Source organism: Rhinoderma darwinii, chromosome 2, assembly GCF_050947455.1.
Source record: "Rhinoderma darwinii isolate aRhiDar2 chromosome 2, aRhiDar2.hap1, whole genome shotgun sequence".
In the NCBI taxonomy this organism is placed as follows: domain Eukaryota; kingdom Metazoa; phylum Chordata; class Amphibia; order Anura; family Rhinodermatidae; genus Rhinoderma; species Rhinoderma darwinii.
In genome coordinates this window covers 26174936-26196639 of record NC_134688.1, presented here as the reverse complement: position 1 = coordinate 26196639, position 21704 = coordinate 26174936, and the positions used below count along the sequence as shown (strand labels likewise).

General features: G+C 44.2%; 1 protein-coding gene across 3 annotated transcripts in view; it reads left to right on the top strand.

The window, feature by feature from the left end:
* The window catches only part of MRE11 (MRE11 double strand break repair nuclease), a 297684-nt gene that overhangs the window by 255443 nt on the left and 20537 nt on the right, over positions 1 to 21704 (top strand). The window contains exon 21 of one of the 3 annotated variants that reach the window (XR_012881284.1): positions 12479 to 12591. The exons of the other annotated variants lie outside the window; for them this stretch is intronic. The gene's annotated coding sequence lies outside the window, so the exon portion shown is untranslated. The remainder of the gene's footprint in view (positions 1 to 12478; positions 12592 to 21704) is intronic. 3 annotated transcript variants of the gene reach the window in all.

The window sequence follows — 21704 nt, the reverse complement described above, 5'->3', positions numbered from 1 at the left end:
ACAATGCCAGCCATGGAGTCCCATAGCAATGCCAGCCACACTGCCCTAATACAATGCCAACCACAGTGCCTTAATACAATGCCAGCCACTGTGCCCTATAACATTATCAGCCACAGTATCCCATAACAATGCCAGCCACAGTGCCTCAATACAATGCCAGCCACAGAAATACAAGATATTGGCAACTATAGTGCTCTCACCCTCCCCTGAACTCACCGGACATCAGAGGTGTGGAGAGGCAGGGGTTAATAGTGATGAATATATGCTATTGCTGCTCATAGAGGGGGCGTGGCAAAAAGGTCCCTGCAGATCAGCACCTGCATAGATTTAGGCCCCATGCGCACACACGTGTTTTTGCGGCCACAATTCCCCCGCAAATCTGGGCCCATGCACACGATTGTGGTTCCACGGTCCGTGCATTGCCCAGGAGCCTGGAACGCAAAAAGATAGGCTGTCCGAGCCGCACATCACAAACGTGTATACCACTACGGTCGTGTGCATGAGGCCATAGGCACACTGAGTTTTTTTACGCTGGGAGGCGTAATATTTAGAGAGTCTCTCATGAGTGGTATAGTGCCAAGGGACTGGCGCAGGGCAAATGTGGTGCCTATTTTCAAAAAGGGCTCTAGGTCTTCGCCGGGTAATTATAGACCAGTAAGCTTAACATCAATTGTGGGGAAAATGTTTGAGGGGCTATTGAGGGACTATATACAGAATTATGTGACAATAAATAGTATTATAAGTGACAGCCAGCATGGTTTTACAAAGGACAGAAGCTGTCAAACTAACCTAATCTGTTTTTATGAAGAGGTAAGCAGAAGCCTAGACAAAGGGGCCGCTGTGGATATAGTGTTTTTGGACTTTGCAAAGGCATTTGACACTGTCCCTCATAGACATCTAATGGGTAAATTAAGGACTATAGGTTTAGAAAGTATAGTTTGTAATTGGATTGAGAATTGGCTCAAGGACCGTATCCAGAGAGTTGTGGTCAATGATTCCTACTCTGAATGGTCCCCGGTTATAAGTGGTGTACCCCAGGGTTCAGTGCTGGGACCACTATTATTCAACTTATTTATTAATGATATAGAGGATGGGATTAATAGCACTATTTCTATTTTTGCAGATGACACCAAGCTATGCAATATAGTTCAGACTATAGAAGATGTTTGTGAATTGCAGGCAGATTTAAACAAACTAAGTGTTTGGGCGTCCACTTGGCAAATGAAGTTTAATGTAGATAAATGTAAAGTTATGCATCTGGGTACGAAAAACCTGCAAGCATCATATGTCCTAGGGGGAGCTACACTGGGGGAGTCAATTGTTGAGAAGGATCTGGGTGTACTTGTAAATCATAAACTAAATTTCAGCATGCATTGTCAATCAGCTGCTTCAAAGGCCAGCAAAATATTGTCGTGTATAAAAAGAGGCATGGACTCGCGGGACAGGGATGTAATATTACCACTTTACAAAGCATTAGTGAGGCCTCATCTAGAATATGCAGTCCAGTTCTGGGCTCCAGTTCATAGAAAGGATGCCCTGGAGTTGGAAAAAATACAAAGAAGAGCAACGAAGCTAATAAGGGGCATGGAGAATCTAAGTTATGAGGAAAGATTAAAAGAACTAAACCTATTTAGCCTTGAGAAAAGACGACTAAGGGGGGACATGATTAACTTATATAAATATATGAATGGCACATACAAAAAATATGGTGAAATCCTGTTCCATGTAAAACCCCCTCAAAAAACAAGGGGGCACTCCCTCCGTCTGGAGAAAAAAAGGTTCAACCTGCAGAGGCGACAAGGCTTCTTTACAGTGAGAACTGTGAATCTATGGAATAGCCTACCGCAGGAGCTGGTCGCAGCAGGCACAGTAGATGGCTTTAAAAAAGGGTTAGATAATTTCCTAGAACAAAAAAATATTAGCTCCTATGTGTAGAAATTTTTTACTTCCCCTTTCCCATCCCTTGGTTGAACTTGATGGACATGTGTCTTTTTTCAACCGTACAAACTATGTAACTATGAGGCGGTAAAAGAAGCGACATGCCCTATCTTCGGGTGTTTTCATCTCTGAGCCCCCATTTACATCAATAGGAGGCAGAGAAGGCGTTTTTGCCTGCGGCACTCAATAGCCGCGGGCGAAAAATGCGGCAAACGGCGTGCAGGCAGATCAAAATCTGCCTGCAAAAAAAATCTGTGTGAACAGGGCCTTACTGTGCTGTGTGTACAAATGTCTGTGATGATTGCTCACTGAACAGTGAGATGACAGAATTCTGTGTGTAAGATGTGACTGTTCAGTGAGCAGATAACAGAGATCTTTTACACACCGCACAGGACATGCTGCTGCCATTACACTGCACTTGCAAGGACCTTTGAATCACCGCGCTCAGTCTCCGGCTTCTTCATACAGTGGCAGCTACAGTGAAGGAAATAAGTATTTGATCCCTTGCTGATTTTGTAAGTTTGCCCACTGTCAAAGACATGAACAGTCTAGAATTTTTAGGCTAGGTTAATTTTACCAGTGAGAGATAGATTATATTAAAAAAAAACAACAGAAAATCACATTGTCAAAATTATATATATTTATTTGCATTGTGCACAGAGAAATAAGTATTTGATCCCTTTGGCAAACAAGACTTAATACTTGGTGGCAAAACCCTTGTTGGCAAGCACAGCAGTCAGACGTTTTTTTGTAGTTGATGATGAGGTTTGCACACATGTTAGATGGAATTTTGGCCCATTCCTCTTTGCAGATCATCTGTAAATCATTAAGATTTCGAGGCTGTCGCTTGGCAACTCGGATCTTCAGCTCCCTCCATAAGTTTTCGATGGGATTAAGGTCTGGAGACTGGCTAGGCCACTCCATGACCTTAATGTGCTTCTTTTTGAGCCACTCCTTTGTTGCCTTGGCTGTATGTTTCGGGTCATTGTCGTGCTGTAAGACCCAGCCACGAGCCATTTTTAATGTCCTGGTGGAGGGAAGGAGGTTGTCACTCAGGATTTGACCGTACATGGCTCCATCCATTCTCCCATTGATGTGGTGAAGTAGTCCTGTGCCCTTAGCAGAGAAACACCCCCAAAACATAATGTTTCCACCTCCATGCTTGACAGTGGGGACTGTGTTCTTTGGGTAATAGGCAGCATTTCTCTTCCTCCAAACACGGCGAGTTGAGTTAATGCCAAAGAGCTCAATTTTAGTCTCATCTGACCACAGCACCTTCTCCCAATCACTCTCAGAATCATCCAGATGTTCATTTGCAAACTTCAGATGGGCCTGTACATGTGCCTTCTTGAGTAGGGGGACCTTGCGGGCACTGCAGGATTTTAATCCATTACGGCGTAATGTGTTACCAATGGTTTTCTTGGTGACTGTGGTCCCAGCTGCCTTGAGTTCATTAACAAGTTCCCCCCGTGTAGTTTTCGGCTGAGCTCTCACCTTCCTCAGGATCAAGGATACCCCACGAGGTGAGCTTTTGCATGGAGCCCCAGATCGATGTCGATTGACAGTCATTTTGTATGTCTTCCATTTTCTTACTATTGCACCAACAGTTGTCTCCTTCTCACCCAGCATCTTACTTATGGTTTTGTAGCCCATTCCAGCCTTGTGCAGGTCTATGATCTTGTCCCTGACATCCTTAGAAAGCTCTTTGGTCTTGCCCATGTTGTAGAGGTTAGAGTCAGACTGATTAATTGAGTCTGTGGACAGGAGTCTTTTATACAGGTGACCATGTAAGAGCTGTCTATAATGCAGGCACCAAGTTGATTTGGAGCGTGTAACTGGTCTGGAGGAGGCTGAACTCTTAATGGTTGGTAGGGGATGAAATACTTATTTCTCTGTGCACAATGCAAATAAATATATATAATTTTGACAATGCAATTTTCTTTTTTTTTTTTAATATAATCTATCTCTCACTGGTAAAATTAACCTAGCCTAAAAATTCTAGACTGTTTATGTCTTTGACAGTGGTCAAACTTACAAAATCAGCAAGGGATCAAATACTTATTTCCTTCACTGTATAGGAGTCAGCAGAACATTACAGCTCAGTTTCTAGGGAAAAAAAAGAGTGTCTTATAGTCCGAAAAATACGGTACACTCAATTACAGTCACTGTGAGAAGAACAATGACAACGAGAAATGTCCTCCACACAAGCACAATCATAGGGGGAATCTAATAACTTTTCTTTGAAAGTTTTCTGCCATAGAAAAATCGCAAATGGAACAAAAGTCACAATTTGTGGTAGAAATTTTAACTTTTATGCCTTTTCCGATGCTCACACCCCTTTTTGTTCTAAATAAAAAGTGGGCCGAGCTTAGTGAAAGGGGCAGGGCCATTCAAGGCCCAACAAATTTATCATCATTTACGACAGAAGCTGATGGAAATTACGGATGTAGCCAAGTTTACATTTAGGCCTCATGCACACGAACGTATTTTTGTCCTCCCGTAAATACTGGCGTAAATACAGGGTCCTTGGTCACACATATTCGACCCGTATTGCACCAGTATTTACGGACCCCGTGCCCGTAAATACGGGTCCGGTGTCACCAGTATTCCACCCGTATTTACGGGCACGTTTTCGCTGCAAAATTGCACTGCACTAATCGGCAGCCCCTTCTCTCTATAAGTGCAGGATAGAGAGAAGGGATAGCCCTTTCCGCAGTAAAAGTAAAATAAATTCATACTTACCCGGCCGTTGCCTTGGTGACGCGTCTCTCTTTCGACATCCAGCCCGACCTCCCTGGATGACAGGGCAGTCCATGAGACTGCTGCAGCCAGCGGTCACATGGGCTGAAACGTCATCCCAGGAGGCTGGACTGGAGGAAGAAGCAGGGAGTTCTGGGTAAGTATGAACGTCTTTTTTTTTTACAAGTTGATCTATATTGTGATCGGTAGTTTCTGTCCAGGGTGCTGAAAGAGTTACTGCGGATTGTTAAACTCTTTCAGCACCCTGGACAGTGACTATCCCCTGACGTCACCTAGCAACGCTCCCGTAATTACGGGTGCACACATGTAGTCAATTACGGCAGCCCCATAGACTTCTATGGGCTGCCCGTGCCGTAATTACGGCCTGAAATAGGACATGTTCTATATTTTTCAATGGCACGGGCACCTCCCCGTAAACATACGGGGAGGTACCCGTGGCAAATAGAAGTCTATGGGCCCGTAAAAACGTGCCGTAATTACGGGCGTTTTTACATTCGTGTGCATGGGGCCTTACTCTGATAACTAGCTAACAAAAGCCATTGAAAAGCCATTGAAAATGTCAAGTTGAAGATTCTTGCCACTGTGTATTTAATGCGTTAAAAGTCAAGATAAAGACGGCTACATCTGTATGTCGTAAATCTACACCAGCTCATGACATGGACGGCCAGAGATGCGCCAAATTTATTAAGAGATGGGTGCTTTTTAATAAATTAGGTGCATTTTACTGATTCTTTCTTTATATTAACTCCTTAACGACGAAGGACGGATATATCCGTCCTCTGCAGCTGCTAGTTCGCGCAGGAGGACGGATATATCGGTCCTGTGATGGCGCGGGTACTGCCAGTGTACCCACGCGATCAGCGGCAGGAGCACGGCTGTTATACACAGCCTGGCTCCTGCTGCAACTGCCGGAATCGAAGCGCTCCCCGATTCCGGCAGTTTAACCCATTAAATGCCGCTGTCAATAGTGACAGCGGCATCTAATGTGTTTGACAGAGGGAGAGAGCTCCCTCTGTCACCCCATCGGCGCCCCCGCAAACAAATCGCGGGTCGCCGTCGGGTTTCCATGACAGCCGGGGGTCTAACAAAGACCCCCAGGTCTGTCTTCCGCAACTGCCTGTTAGGCGATGCCGTAGGCATGACCTAACAGGTTGCCTGTCAGTTTTACACTGACAGGCAATAATGCTTTGGTATACTAAGTATACCAAAGCATTATATATGCGATCGGCACATCGCATAGTGAAGTCCCCGGGTGGGACTAAAAAAAAAATGTCAGTTAAATAAAGTTTTGTGAAAAAAAAAAAATACAGTGAAAATCAAATAAAACTACTTTTTTTGCCCAAAAAGTGGTTTTATTTAGTAAAAGTGTCAAACCAAATCACACACACACATATATGGTATCCCCACGATCATAACAACTTGACCAATAAAATGAACACATTAATTAAACCACCGGATGAACGGCGTCCAAAAAAACCGCAAAAAACAACGGCAAAATTCGCTTTTTTCTCCTATTCCCCCCATAAAAAATTAAATAAAAATTAATCTATAAGTCCTATGTACCCCAAAATAGTACTAATGAAAACTACACATTAGCCCGCAAAAATCAAGCCCACATACGGCCAAATCGACGGAAAAATAAATACGTTACGGCTCTTGGAATGCGGCGATGGAAAAACAAGTAATTTTTTCCTAAAAGGCTTTTTATTGTGCAAACGTAGAAAAAACATATAAAACCTTTACATATTTGGTATCCCCGTAATCGTGCCGACCCATAGAATAAAGTTAACATGTTATTTACGCTGCATAGTAAACGGCGTAAATTTATAACGTGAAAATCAATGCTGGAATAGCTGCTTATTTTCAATTCTCTCCTAAAATAAAGTTAATAAAAGTTAATCAATATATTATAAGCATCTAAAAATGGTGCAATTACAAAATACAACTCGTCCCGCAAAAAACAAGCCCTTATACGGCTATGTCGACGGAAAAAAAAAAAAGTTACGACTCTTGGAATGCGACCGTGAAAAAACAAAAAATAATCCTTGGTCATTAACGTGCAAAATGGCCCGGTCATTAAGGGGTTAAGACTGGCGTATGAAATGGCAATATTAATAAATTCCCCTCATAGTGTTTCATCCATCTTCTGTCACTACTGTGTAATTCCTGGTGTGGAGATGACCGTCCAAAGCCAAGTAGTTGAAGATGAAATATTACAAAATCCCTGGACAAATACAGTAAAATTTTGTTGCAAGCTCAATAGCAGATAATCTAATAATTCCATAATGACCGCTCATGTCACTGAATATTGACCTGTTTAGATGACTTTTTTAATCAGCATTGATGTCCGTCTACGAGGATCTTCTCTCCATGTTGTACTCAAAGGTTTTACAATAAAGCTCTGTCGAATAAACCTTACAGTATTTCTAAAGATGTATATATCTTGGGTAAAGTTGGCTAATACTGCACAATTAAATGGTATGACACTATTTCCGTCAGTCCCATAGACAATGAATAGAGCGGCAGTGTGCATTCGTGACCGCCACTCCATTCAAACAGGGGTTCTCGTGATCGGTGGAATCCCCAGTGATCAAATCCTTTTATCACCTATCATGTAGATAGTTGATAACTTGTTATGGTGGGACAACCCCTTTAGAAACATGACTTTCTCAAGATGGTCCCCTGTTTTTAAGGATCAATTTTTATTTAGAACTTGCCCTGTAAGAATGAGTATGATCACTTATTAAGGTGGCAATAAACCATCACTTTAGGCCTTGTCTCTATTAGATAACCTACATTAATATACCTTAAAAGGGAATTCTGAGTTAGAGGGGGCTCCCCTGTTAAGGATCCTCATTTCTTGGATGGAGTAGGGAGCGGTTACATAGAGTGTTTCCTGGTCTGGAGGAACTGTGCTGTCCTGTTGTAACACCCATTGCCGCAGGCCATCAGGTTTACTCACTTACTGACAGCCGCAGCCATGGATCAGTGAGCACTGGCCCGCATCTCCTCCTCAGGAGACGCCAGTGCTCACTTCCGCTTCACTCTGCTGTGTCACGTAGGGTGCACGCGCGCGTTCTTCCCCGGTCTTAAAGGGCCAGCGCGCGCACCTGAATTAGATCCCAAATTAGCTCATGGGCACCCTGGACTATAAGAAGGGCCCTGCCCCTTCCTGCATTCCTTGAGCGTTGTCGTTTACCTATGTTCGTCTCTGCAAATGGTCCCTTTAGTGTTTCCCAGTTCCCAATGTTCCCGTTCCTGCTACCTGTATCCTGTGTCCCGTGCTATCCTGGTTCTAGTGCCGTTTAGAGTTGGAGTCGTGTTGTGCTGTATACTACACCTTCCTGGTTACACCACGCCTGTGGTCCCATCTGAGCCTGTCTTCACTACTGTCAGAAGTTACCACAGGTACACCTATCCGAGCTATTTACTTTGACTTGCACCCTGTTGGCCAGCTGCTATACCATCAAGGCGGTACGGCCCAGTGGGTCCACGCACCCAACGTGACAGTACGCTCAGGCCATGGACCCCCCTGGTCAATCTAAGACCTTGACGATGTCACAAGTGATGCGGGCAGATATGCTACACCTCCGGTCTCGACAGGACCAACTCCTCCAGGCATTGAACATTATTGCACCTCGGCTGGATGTGCAAGCTGCCGTTCCTTCTACTACACCTCCTGGCAGTACAGACCCTTCGACTACACTTCCTGGCAGTTCTGATCCCCGATTTTCTCTGCCACTGCCTCATCGCTATGATGGAGACGTGAGGACCTGCAGGGGATTTTTTAACCAGTGCCAGATCCACTTCAGTCTGTATGCAAGAGCATTTTCTACTGATGGTGCAAGGGTCGCTTTCATCGTCTCTCTCCTCACTGGCATGGCTCTAGCATGGGCGAACCCTATCTGGGAGAGGCAAGGACCAAAGACCCGTGACTTCCAGGGGTTTCTACGGACATTTTGCACGGTGTTTGAGGAGCCTGGACGAGTCTCATCGGCAGCTGCCTCCTTGCTGGACCTTCACCAGGGAGACACTTCCGTGGGCGAGTACGCCATCCACTTCCGCACCCTGGTGGGAGAGTTGTTGTGGAACAATGAGGCCTTGGTGGCTACATTCTGTTAGGGATTCTCTCCTGAGATTAAGGACGAGCTTGCCGCCCGAGTTCTGCCATCTACCCTGGATGACCTCATCCTTCTGGCCGCCCGGATTGACATAAGGATTCGAGAGGTCCATCGGGAGGGAGGACTCCCTAGCCCAGCTCCTACTTTGCAACCCCTTCTGTCCTCATCAGCTGTTCCTCCTAAGGAGTCTTTGAGGATGGACCATCTCAAGCTGTCTACCCAGGAGAGACAACGCAGACGCACTTCGGGACTCTGTCTGTATTGCGGCCTCGGTGGCCACCTTGTGCATCTGTGCCCCCAAAAGCCACAGAGCTTAGGGTTGGTTGGAGAGGCAACCCTGGGTGAAGAAGGACTTTCTTCTAAATTGTCCATTCCCGTGACCATAGAGTCCGGCGAAAATACGCATCAGGTCTCTGCCTATCTGGACTTTGGATCCGCAGCTAACTTCATTCGGAGAGACCTGGTGGACCTTCTCCAGTTGCCCACAACCCCTCTGGAGAGGCCTTTGATTGTTTCCTCGGTGAATGGAATACCTCTGTCAGACACGGTTGTAGCTGAAGCTAGAAGTGGGAGCCCTTCATTCCAAGGTCATCTAATTTTTTGTCCTGTCTAAAGCCATCAATCCTGTGTTGCTGGGCCCGCCCAGGCTCCGACTACATGCCCCAGTTCTGGACTGGAATTCTGGAGAGGTTCTCCAGTGGGGTTCCGAGTGCCTTAACCGCTGCCTGGTACAGATCCATACAGCTCAGCCTTCTCGTCCTCAGTCTTTGACAGGATTGCCTTCTCATTATTCTATGTTCTCGGATGTCTTTAGCAAGAAGGAGGCGGAGACGCTGCCCCCACACCGAGCGTATGACTGTCCTATCGAGCTGATTCCTGATGCATCCCTTCCCCGTGGTAGGGTATATCCTCTCTCCTTGCCAGAGACTCAGTCCATGTCCGCCTATATTAATGAGAATCTGGAGAGGGGCTTCATACAGAAGTCCTCCTCCCTGTCAGGAGCCGGGTTCTTATTCATCAGGAAAACAGATGGTTCTCTGCGACCCTGCATCGACTCCCGGGGTCTCAACCAGATCATGGTAAAAAATAGATATTCGTTGCCATTGATTTCAGAACTGTTTGATCGCATACAATGAGCAAAAAAAAATCTAAACTAGACCTGCAGGGTCTTATAATCTAATCCGGATTCGCCGGGGTGACGAATGGAAGACGGCATTTAACACCCGTGACGGACACTATGAATACCTAGTAATGCCCTTCGGCCTGTGTAACGCTCCCGCGGTCTTCCAAGAGGTCGTTAATGACAACTTCCAAGTCTTCCTCTATGTTTATGTAGTGGTCTATCTTGATGACATCAAGTTGGAAAACTGCATGTTTGGGAGAAATGCTCTACCCTTCCTGGGCTAAATCATCTCAGATCAATGCCTCAAGATAGATCCAGAGGGGCGGAGCCTGACCGCTGAACGTGATGGAAGCATAAGACAGTGCTCCTCACAAGCCGGCTCAGATCCAGAACGAATAAGAGGCACATTTATACTAAAAATGGTGAAGACGGGAAAGGACAAACTCAGGGACACATTGAGCACCCCGGGAGCGCAAAAACAGCAAGCTGACCTGGATAAATTCCTGCAGAAACGGGATTTGCAAACGGCGGCTGGAGTTTCCAAAATGGCGCCGTACCCTGCATCTGAGGACTCAGATGCTGACAGCATGTGCGGTGCTGCTGCAGCGATCTCAGACACAGGAGGAATAACTAAATCGTTCCTGAAGAAAACCCTACAACAAGCCATAATGCCGGTTATGAAGGAGATCACAGAATTCAGGTCAGATTTTAAGCGTATGGGGCACAGATTAGAAGTGCTTGAATCGGCATTATCAGACACAGTAAACCATGCGGACTCAGTGGGGCACAAGCTGCAAGTTCAGGAGTCGCAAATGAACAGGGCACTGACTATGATTGAGGACATGGAGAATAGAAGCCGTAGGAAAAATATCAGGCTGAAAGGCCTGGCTGAATCGTACGCAGCTGAGGCATTACCTGCAATTGCGCGGCAAATATTTGCAGTCTTGCTGGGAGAAGAGAGGGCGGAAAAGGTGGTGATCGAACGGATCCATAGGGCCCTTAGACCTAAGCCTAAGCCGACAGAAACACCAAGAGATGTCATCTGTGGTCTGCTAAGCTACGTGGATACGGCAGCTATATTAACGGCTAACAGAGAACAGCAAAGGGTTACATTTGAAGGCTCTACACTACAGCTATATCAAGATATAGCGGCATCTACACTCGCAAAGAGGCGCATCATGAGACCATTGTTGACGAAACTCCGGGAAATTAATTTACCTTACACATGGCTTTTTCCCTTCGGGTTGGCGATCATTAAGGAGGGGAAGAGGATCTTGATCCATACTCCGAACGATCTGGAAGAAGCATGGGAAAGATTGGGTATACGCCCGATTCCGATACAGAACTGGTTACCAGCTCAGACCGACATCACGCTACCAGATCTGCCAAAGATGGAACCTTGGTCTGTGTACTCCAAACACAGAACGCCACGCGGAAAGAAGCAAAGGGCAGAAGTCATGGAGGAGGATGTACCTTGAACTGTCCAGTCTTGTTCGTGAGCTATGCTGTTTTTGTTTCAATTATTGATGTCTCTAACTGCTAATCTTAAAATTCTACTGTTTGGAATGTTTTATAGGGTACATTATTGTGACTAATAGATAATATGATAATTTGAGGTTTTTGGCTATGTGGATAGAGGCCTACATGTTTTACGGTACTAGATGGGTGAAGAGGATATGTAGACCTCTATATATGTACTATGATAAGGAGCTACCCAGAATAACAACTTGAAGCAGCTAGGCCACCTGATACGTACGATATGCAACTCCAGCTAATGGAATATAGTTAGGTATGTGGTTTAGTACGTATGTTCTGAGATAATACTACTTGGACAAAAGGGCCAAGTATGTTAATGGTCAATATATCATCTCAGAAGTAATGTGGGTAGTGACCGGCAGTTATTCACATAAGACAGACATTCTATGATAAGTGCCTGTAAGGGAAGGTTATTTCCTTCCAATGCTATTGTTACAGATAATATGTTATTTTTTACTATTTGATCTCTCCTAAAGTGAGAATAAACTATGGATCTGAGCCTGGCCTCGGCTCAGGAATTTTTCCCTCCCCTATCTCCGTATGCAACGATGCTATGGTGATAGAAGTAGGTGGGTAGTGGGATTTCTACTACACCTATTAGGTGGTGTTTTGTATATGCAGCCCAGTTGGTCATATATGAGCGGAAGTTACATAGTGCCTGGACACTTATTGCTTGTTTGTATGTCTGTTTTGTTGTATGTTTTCCTCCCCCTCTTTCCTCTTGTCCTGCTCCTACCCTGTCGATTGTTTTTATCTACCCAAATACATGCCAAACAATACCTTAGCAAAATGAATAGCTTAATACATACTCTACAAAAATGGCGACAATAAAGCTAGCGACTTACAACACAAATGGGCTGAACTCGCCTCAGAAAAGGAACCAGATAATAACGCTGTTAAAAAGGGAGCAAGTATCAGTAGCCTTTATACAGGAAACACATTTTAAGGCTGAAAAAATACCTAAATTACCTACTAACTATTTTTCTTCGTGGTTCCATAGCTGCAGTTCGGGCTCTGCAGTTCGAGGAGTCTCCATAGCGCTACATAGAGACCTACCGTTTGTACTCCTGGCGAGGCATGATGCGAAGGATGGCAGAGCTTTATTTATCAAAGGTAAATTAGGGGCACTCACATGCACCTTAGCGAATGTGTATGTTCCCAACAAATCTCAGGTTCCATGGTTACTTCACACTTTGGAAGAATTGAGAGCTTTTGCAGAAGGCCCTATTATTATTGGGGGAGATCTAAATTTAACTATTAATCCAGAGCTAGACTCTTCAACACAAAAGTCAACCATTCCACAGATTGGTAGACGGAAGCTTTTAAATAAGTTACAAGAATTTAACTTACATGACTCATGGAGAATTCTGCATACTACACAAAAAGATTATACTTTTTTTTCTCACCCTCACCGTTCCCATCAGAGACTGGATTACCTGCTTATACATGCACATTTTATACCATCACTGGAGTCGGCCAGTATTGGACAAATTACGGTCTCAGATCATGCACCAACATTTATTACGTTGAAGGTAGCTGAGCTGTCTCCTAGAGAGTGGACATGGAGGCTAAATGAAGCCCTATTGGATTTACCGGATTTGTCCAAGACATTGACCGAGTCATTACAAACATACTTTGAAATCAATACCACAGACGACGTGTCGGGCACTATAGTATGGGAAGCGCATAAGACATATATCAGGGGCATATTAATCTCACTAGGAACTAAAGTAAAGAGAGAGAGGGAGAAAGGAATATTATTGTTGCTATCGCAAATTGCAGAGACGGAAAAGATACACAAAAATACCCCAACCAAAAAGCTACAATCGGAATTGCAAATTCTTCGGAATAATTTAAAAGATTCCTTGAACAAAAAGCTGGCAGCTAATATGGTGCACTATCACCAGAAGTTATACGCGCACGGGGATAAGGGGGGAAAGTTAATGACGGCACTGATCAAAAAGAAAAAAGAAAAGGCCTTTATTCATAGGATTAAAACATCAGAAGGAAATACATACACGAATACTGAGGACATTGCAGGAGTTTTTAGTGAATACTACTCGAGTTTATACAATATCCCGGTCCCTTCCTTGAACTCAGATATCTCCAGATCTATGCAGATTGAAGATTTTTTGAGGCCATTAACATTACCTACAATCTCGGCTGCAGATGCGGAGGAACTTATGACCCCGGTTACTTTGGCGGAGGTGTCAAAAGTGTTATATTCATTTCCCTCAGGGAAGAGCCCAGGGCCAGACGGGCTAACTATCAAATATTATAAAAAATTTAAAGATATATTATTACCTCCTTTGGTCAAAGCTTATAATGAGTTGCTAAGAGGAAATAAATTAACGGCACAGTCACTTGAAGCGTATATCACGATACTGCCTAAGGAAGGAAAAGATCCCCTCTTATGTTCTAGTTATAGGCCTATATCTCTTTTAAACCTGGACCTTAAAATATGGGCTAAATTACTCTCCACGCGAGTAAGAAAGTTCCTAAATACTTTAGTGCATTTGGATCAGAAAGGTTTTGTGCCAGGGAGGGAGGGTAGACATAACTCCATTCGCCTGATGAATTGCATACAGAAAGCGCATGATTCAAAAACATCCCTGGTGCTCATAGGTACAGATGCAGAGAAGGCATTTGATAGAGTGGCATGGGACTTTATGACAGCTACGTTAGCTAAATTTGGATTCCCAGAACCATTTATCAAAGCGATCCTTACGCTATATAGCAAGCCATCGGCGAAGATACGGGTGAATGGGGTTTTGTCTCCCTCCTTCTCAATTGGGAATGGCACAAGACAGGGATGCCCCCTCTCACCGTCTTTATTCATTCTGACTCTGGAGACTCTCTTGCAGGCCTTGAGGCAGGATACACGAATTGAAGGCTTAAATATAAACTCAAAAATACACTTGGTTCACGCATTTGCTGATGATATGCTACTTACCATCACAAATCCAGAGAGCGCTATCCCAGTTATTTTAGAAACCTTTCACAGCTATGGAATGGTGTCTAATTTCAAGGTAAACTATACTAAGTCGGAAATTCTTAATGTAACCCTACCGCAGAGACAGGTGAAGGGATTGGCTTCAGCTTCTGAATTCCAATGGCCCTCGGAATCTGTGAAATACTTAGGTATTCAACTACCCGCAGATCTAAATGCACTATACAAATTAAATTATCAACCGCTCCTTCGGAAGATAAAAGAACTTCTTTCTGCCTATAATATTCCATACATATCGTGGATGGGCAGAAGGAATCTGCTACAGACCTATATCCTACCTGTGGTGCTTTACATTATGAATATGGTTCCAATTCTCTCACCAAGAACTTTCTTCAGGACAGTACAACAAATGATCTCAAAATATTTGTGGAAACAAAGAAGGCCGAGGATATCATACCGCAATCTCACAAGGAGCAAACGTCAAGGAGGAATGGGACTTCCAGATATAGAGGGTTACTACAAAGCTATACATCTACAAAGATGGTTAGATTTGGCAGCAGAGTCGGAGGAGCAGGGAGGGCTATCTAGGGACGCAGTAGGCGGATTAGATAATCCATTAGGAGTTCTTTGGGTGCCGAGCCAACAAGACATAGGAGCTATGAGAAATCCTTTAATGAAAGGCACTTTAGCGGTCTGGGCTAAGGTGGGCTTGACAGAGAAGGTGTTACCTCAACCGTCACCAATACTTCCAGTAGCGGCATTACCTAAACTTATTAAATTGGGGAGCGGATATAGCTCAGACCTATGGAAATGTTTTGCAGGAATTCAGATTAGAGACTTTATGTTAGACAATAGAGTACCTACAGCAGAGGAGATCCAGTCTATGATGCATGGTGAGGCTTTGAAGCTTAATTTTCTTCAGATCCATCACATACAAATAGCATGTACTAAATTTTTAAAAGATTACAAGACAACTAGAGAGCTCACATGGTTTGAGAAGCTTCTAGCTACTCATAGAGGGAATAAACATAAAATGTCTAAGATCTATCACCAACTTTCAGCAATGGAAGGGAGGGATTTGCCATCCTTCATAGCGTCGTGGGAAGCGGAGCTCGGACTGCGGCTGTCGGATCAGGAGAGGAATATGGTAATGGGCAACTCACATGGATTCTCTAGGTGTGTAAAACTACAGGAGAACCATTATAAATTGCTCACCAGATGGTACAAAACTCCGCAAAATCTTTATCGTATGGGTTTTGCCCCAAATGCTCTATGCTGGAGATGTAAGTCACAGGAGGGTTCTTTGTCACATATCTGGTGGACTTGCCTTCAGGTTAGACCCTTTTGGTCACAAATAGAAAGGAACATTAACTTGATATGTAATACAGATGTAGTTCTGTCGTTAGAGAACATAGCGTTGGGACTCCCTTCAAATTCTATGACTATGTCCAAAAAGTACTTACATACGCATCTGTTAGCGGCAGCAAAAATGTTAATTCCTTTGTACTGGCTACAACCTACTACTCCTTCCGTAAGTCAATGGATAGACAAAGTTAGTCAGATATGTCGCATGGAAGAACTTTCTAACAGAGTGGAAGATACTTATGAGAAGTTTGTGAAAATATGGTCTCCTTGGTTGCAACATAGAGATGATCTAATGAGAACAATTTTCTAAGTTTCTGATTTTTTATTGTGAGGTATTGCTGTAATCCTATTCACATCCTTACCCATAACTATCCCCTTGTATTACCCTTCCCCACCGTTCCATTTTGTCTTACCTCATGTTACCCAAAAATCACATGTTATGTGGTCTTAATCGAAATTACTGCAGTCGTATGGATTTATCACTAAAGATTGGTGAAAGGTGTTAATACATTGAGTAAATCGAAACACATCGTTGATGTTTCTTAGAAATTCATGTTTAGCCATGTGTTAGATACAAGTGGATGTCACTGCTCACATTGGAAATGTACTTTTTCTTTCCTCTTTTTATTTACCTTTTCCTTTCAGCTAGCACATGTTAAATAAGTCCAACTGAATGACAATAATTCAATGTTTTTTGTATGACACAGGTAACTGTAGTGTCAGTTTTGTATTGTAATTTGTACTTTTATACTAATAAAAACAGATTTGATAAAAAAAAAAAAGATAGATCCAGAGAAGGTAAAGGCAGTCCTGGAATGGCCACGTCCTCAAGGCTTAAGGTCCATAAAGCGTTTTTGGGGATTTGCCAATTTCTACAGACAGTTCATTCCAAACTTCTCACTGACAACTCCTGGACTCTCACCAAAAAAAAGGCATGAACGCCAAAGTGTGGACTCCAGAAGCGGAATGCGCATTTAATAGTCTGAAGAGTTCCTTCACGTCAGCCTCTATCCTCCATCATCCAGATGTATCTCGACAGTTTTCGTTGGAGGTGGACGCCTCCTCTGTTGGTGCTGGTGCACTCCTGTTTCAGAGAGGTTCCAAGGGCAAGGCAGTGGTATGTGGCTATTTCTCTAAACTATTTTCTCTTCCGCAGAACGCAACTACTCGATTGGGGATCGGGAGTTACCGGCCATCAAATTGGCCCTGGAGGAGTGGAGACATCTACTAGAGGGCGCAGTTCATCCCATCGTGATATTCACTGACCATCAGAATCACACCTATCTCCAGATGGCCCCATTGCTGAACCCTCGTCAGGCCAGGTGGTCGCTGTTATTTGGTCGGTTCCAGTTTGAGCTCCACTACCGTCTGGCCGACATGAATGTGAGGGCCGATGCCTTATCCAGATCGTTCGAGACAGAGGACACTATGGAGTCTCCACAAAATATTATTGATCCGTCTTGCATTGTCTCTGTCAACCCCCTGCAAATTAGAGACATTCCTCCGGGGAGGACTTTTGTGCACCTGACAGACAGAGGGAGAATCTTCAGCTGGGAACACAGCTCCAGACTGGCAGGTCGTGCGGGTACCCGTAAGACCCGAGACCTCATTGCCCGTCATTTATGGTGGCCAACGCTGCCCAAGGACATCATGGACTTTGTTTCATCCTGCTTGGTGTGCGCAGTTAACCAGGTTGCTAACTCCAAACCTGCTGGCCTGCTCCAGCCGCTGCCTGTGCCCGATGCTCCCTGGCAGCATATATCAATGGACTTTGTTACAGATCTGCCTCCCTCTGCGGGATGCAGTAAGGTCTGGGTGGTGGTGGACCGATTTTTGAAGATGGCTCACTTCGTTCCGCTGACCGGTCTACCTTCTGCTTCTCGACTGGCCAACCTCTTTATCCAACACATCTTCCGCCTGCACGGCTTACCTCGGCATATCATGTTTGATTGGGGGGTTCAGTTCACCTCAAGGTTCTGGAGAGCCCTCTGTAAACTCCTCAATGTAAAGTTGGACTTTTCCTCAGCCTACCATCCACAGTCCAATGGTCAAGTCCAGAGGATCAATCAGATCATTGAGGACTACCTACGACACTTCATCTCCAACTGTGTGCAGCTTCTTCCTTGGGCCGAGTTCTCGTACAATAACTATACTAGCGAGTCCACAAGAACTACACCGTTCTTCATTGTCTACGGCCAACAGCCACGAATTCCTCTCAGGGTATCCGTTATGTTCGAAGTGCCCTCAGCTGATTCTGCATTTAGGGACTTCCTGCAGATCTGGCAGCAGACCCGATCCTCCATTCTGCTGGCGGTCGACCACATGAAACGTAAGGCAGACACAAGGAGAAGAGAACCTCCCCAGTTTCTTCCAGGTACCAAGGTCTGGCTGTCCTCCAGAAATATCCGGCTGAGCGTGCCATCATACAAGTTTGCTCCCAGGTTCGTCAGACCCTTCAAGATCTTGCAACAGATCAACCCTGTCTCCTACAAGCTTCGGCTGCCTCCTACCCTCAAGATCCCCAACTCCTTCCATGTCTTCCTTCTGAAGCCTGTGGTCCTGAACCGCTACACCAAGATTCCTAGTCCTGCAGTTGCTCCCAGCGGTTCATCGGATACATTTGAGGTTAAGGAGATCCAAGACACCAAGAGAGTGGGAGGAAGACGTTTTTATTTGGTGGATTGGAGGGAGTTTGGTCCTGAAGAGAGGTCCTGGGAGCCAGAGGAGAACCTGTATGCCCCTATTCTCATGAAGAAGTTTCTCTCTTGCTCTGGTCCCAAGAGGAGAGGGCGTAAGAGGGGGGATACTGTAACAACCATGGCCGCCGATCGTCAAGTTTACTCACCTCCTGAGGGCCTCAGCCATGGATCAGTGAGTGCTGGCCTGCATCTCCTCCTCAGGAGACGCCAGCGCTCACTTCCGCTTCTCTCTGCTGTGTCCCGTAGCACCCTGGACTATAAAAAGGGCCCTGCCCCTTCCTGCATTGTTGTAATTTACCTATGTTAGTCTCTGCAAGTGGTCCCTTTAGTATTTCCCAGTTCCCAGTGTTCCTGTTCCTGCTACCTGTATCCTGTGTCCCTTGCTATCCTGGTTCTAGTGCCGTTTAGAGTTGGAGTCATGTTGTGCTGTATACTACACCTTCCTGGTTACACCACGCCTGGTGTCTGGCTGCTGCCAAGGTCTCATCCGAGCCTGTCTTCGCTACTGTCAGAAGTTACAACAGGTACACCTATCCGAACTATTGACTTTGACTTGTACCCTGTTGGACAACTGCTATACCGTCAAGGCGGTACGGTCCAGTGGGTCCACGCACCCAACATGACACCTGTATTACACAGACAACCTATTCATATGAATGGGCACTGTGTAATTCTTAATTTCCCTCATGGGGGCGCTGCGGGCAAATGAAACACTTACTGCCAGATTTCCCCACAGATTACAGCTGATCTCTGTGGGGTCCCAGCAGGGGAACACTCTGTGATCATCTTATCGTCAAGGGATTCCCCTTACTCTCTGCTTTTGGAACTCTATCTGGAACTTTTTTTTGCTTGTTTGACCCACTTTCTCTAAAAACCCTAACTGCACTCACAAATTCACGTGTGTTTACAGTAAACCCCTTGAGGCCTGCAACAATTTTGGCCTTGAGGACTAGAAACATTTTTAGATTTTTTTCCTCTATGCATTACGGCGGTCATAACTTTTATTTTTTATTCGATGTAGCTGTATGAAGCTATGTTTTTGTGCAGGTAAAGTTGTACTTTACGTACGTGACATTTTTTGTGTATATTTTTGTAATTTTTCATTTGGAAAGGGCATACTTAACTATGTTCGAACAATAGGGAATATGGTCAGACAGCTCTGGGGTACTTTAATTGCCACTAGGCTGTCTTCAAATACAAGCTATAGGACTTGATCGTGTCGCCGGAATTTGCAGCATTCAAAAGGTTAAACGACGGAGATGAGAGGTTTCTCTGATCTTCGCCATTAGAGCAGTGCTGCGGCTATGTGTTCCAGTCGTTTTTCCACTCCTATTCACATGGGCACAGTAATTAGATTTCTTTTTACTTTGTAGAGTGGTTGTACTGTTAGTATTAGACAGAAAACCACCGGTTTCCACAGGTTTACATCCACGAAGCAGGCAGGTACTAGGTTTTCTAGCGCAAATCTCAAGTATAAGAACACCCCAGATATCAGTTTTCAGATATCCCAGTAATTGTGACTCAAGGGAGAGGGGAATATTTGGCTTTCTGCAGTGACGCCCTATTTTTGGGTTTCTAATTGGACTCAGGCTTTAGAGGGGTTGTCTTTAATAAATAATTTTGGGTCTCTTGCGATCTAATTTACAACCTTAGATTCTGTTCCCTATGCTTTTCCTTTCATTGAACGTATACATAAGGAGGATTTTCTGATCTATACCTCCGATGAAAGGCTGCGACATATATGCCACTGTTTATACTGTGCGGTATACTTTGTTTTGCGTGATGCATCTGTTTAGAGAAGTATAGTGAACTACAATTTTCCATAAGTTGAAAAAAGGGTTTCTGGTGCAGTGGAAGCCAAAAAATGCACACTTTTGACATCCATCGGGTAAATGGAGCCCTATGGATACGTTTGGTGTTTGTGCCGGGAGGTTTTCCAATGTCTACGTTGAAAATAGGGCTCCAACGCAATGGGAACAGAGCCTTAGAGTCATTGCTGCCCTTGACAGCTGGATCTTCGCGTAATCACAGGAAAATCTGTGGACAACATGGACATCCATTATTTTTATTTGTGATTCTTCTAAGTCTTGAGCCTTAGAGGTCTATGAACGTGGCAGGAAAATTGCAGTCCCAATCATTCCTACGGCCATCTATATAACCTTGGAGATGAAGGAGCATGACACCAGGGGCCCATTAGTTCTAGTGATCAGTGGGGGACCCAGATCATGTATCCTTACCAACATTATCTACAGACATGTCTCTGAGTTATTGAAAGATTGGCAAAACAGCTTTCCATTCAAGCCCTCCAGCTCCATACTCTTCTTAATTTCTCTATATCATTCTCTACTATTAATAATCTTATTAGCGTGAATTATTTTGACCCCGTCACATGTCCCTGTGCATTGCACTTTCATTTATGTCTCGTATTCTGTTTCTGCGTCATCCCATAAGATTATTTGTTTTCCCCGGAGATATTTTTTTATCTCCCCTATCAACTTCTAGGATTGTCACTTTAATGAACTGTTTTTCTGTATCACAGCACAAGATATTAGACTAAATGAAATTGAAAAAAGTATGGAGCTGTGGCAGAGATAACTTCTCACCTTCCACCCAGCCTCTCGACTTAATTAGTCTGTTTGAGTTATGACTTGCGGCTTTAACCCCTTAAGGACGCAGCCTAGTTTTGGCCTTAAGGCTCAGAGCCCATTTTTCAAATCTGACATATTTCACTTTATGTGGTAATAACGTCGGAATGCTTAAACCTACCCAAGCGATTCTGAGATTGTTTTCTCGTGACACATTGGGCTTCATGTTCGTGGTAAAATGTGGTCGATATATTCAGTGTTTATTGGTGAAAAATTGCAAAATGTAGAGAAAATTTTGAAAAAATTGCATTTTTCAGAATTTAAATGCATCTGCTTGTAAAACAGACGGTTATACCACCCAAAATAGTTACTAGTTCACATTTCCCATATGTCTACTTTAGATTGGCATCGTTTTTTGAACATTCTTTTATTTTTCTTGGACGTTACAAGGCTTAGAACATAAACAGCAATTTCTCATATTTTTAAGAAAATTTCAAAAGCCTTTTTTTTAAGGTACCTCTTGAGTTCTGAAGTGGCTTTTTGGGGCCTATGTATTAGAAACCCTGATAAAACACCCCATTTTAAAAACTAGACCCCTCAAAGTATTCAAAACAGCAGTTAGAAAGT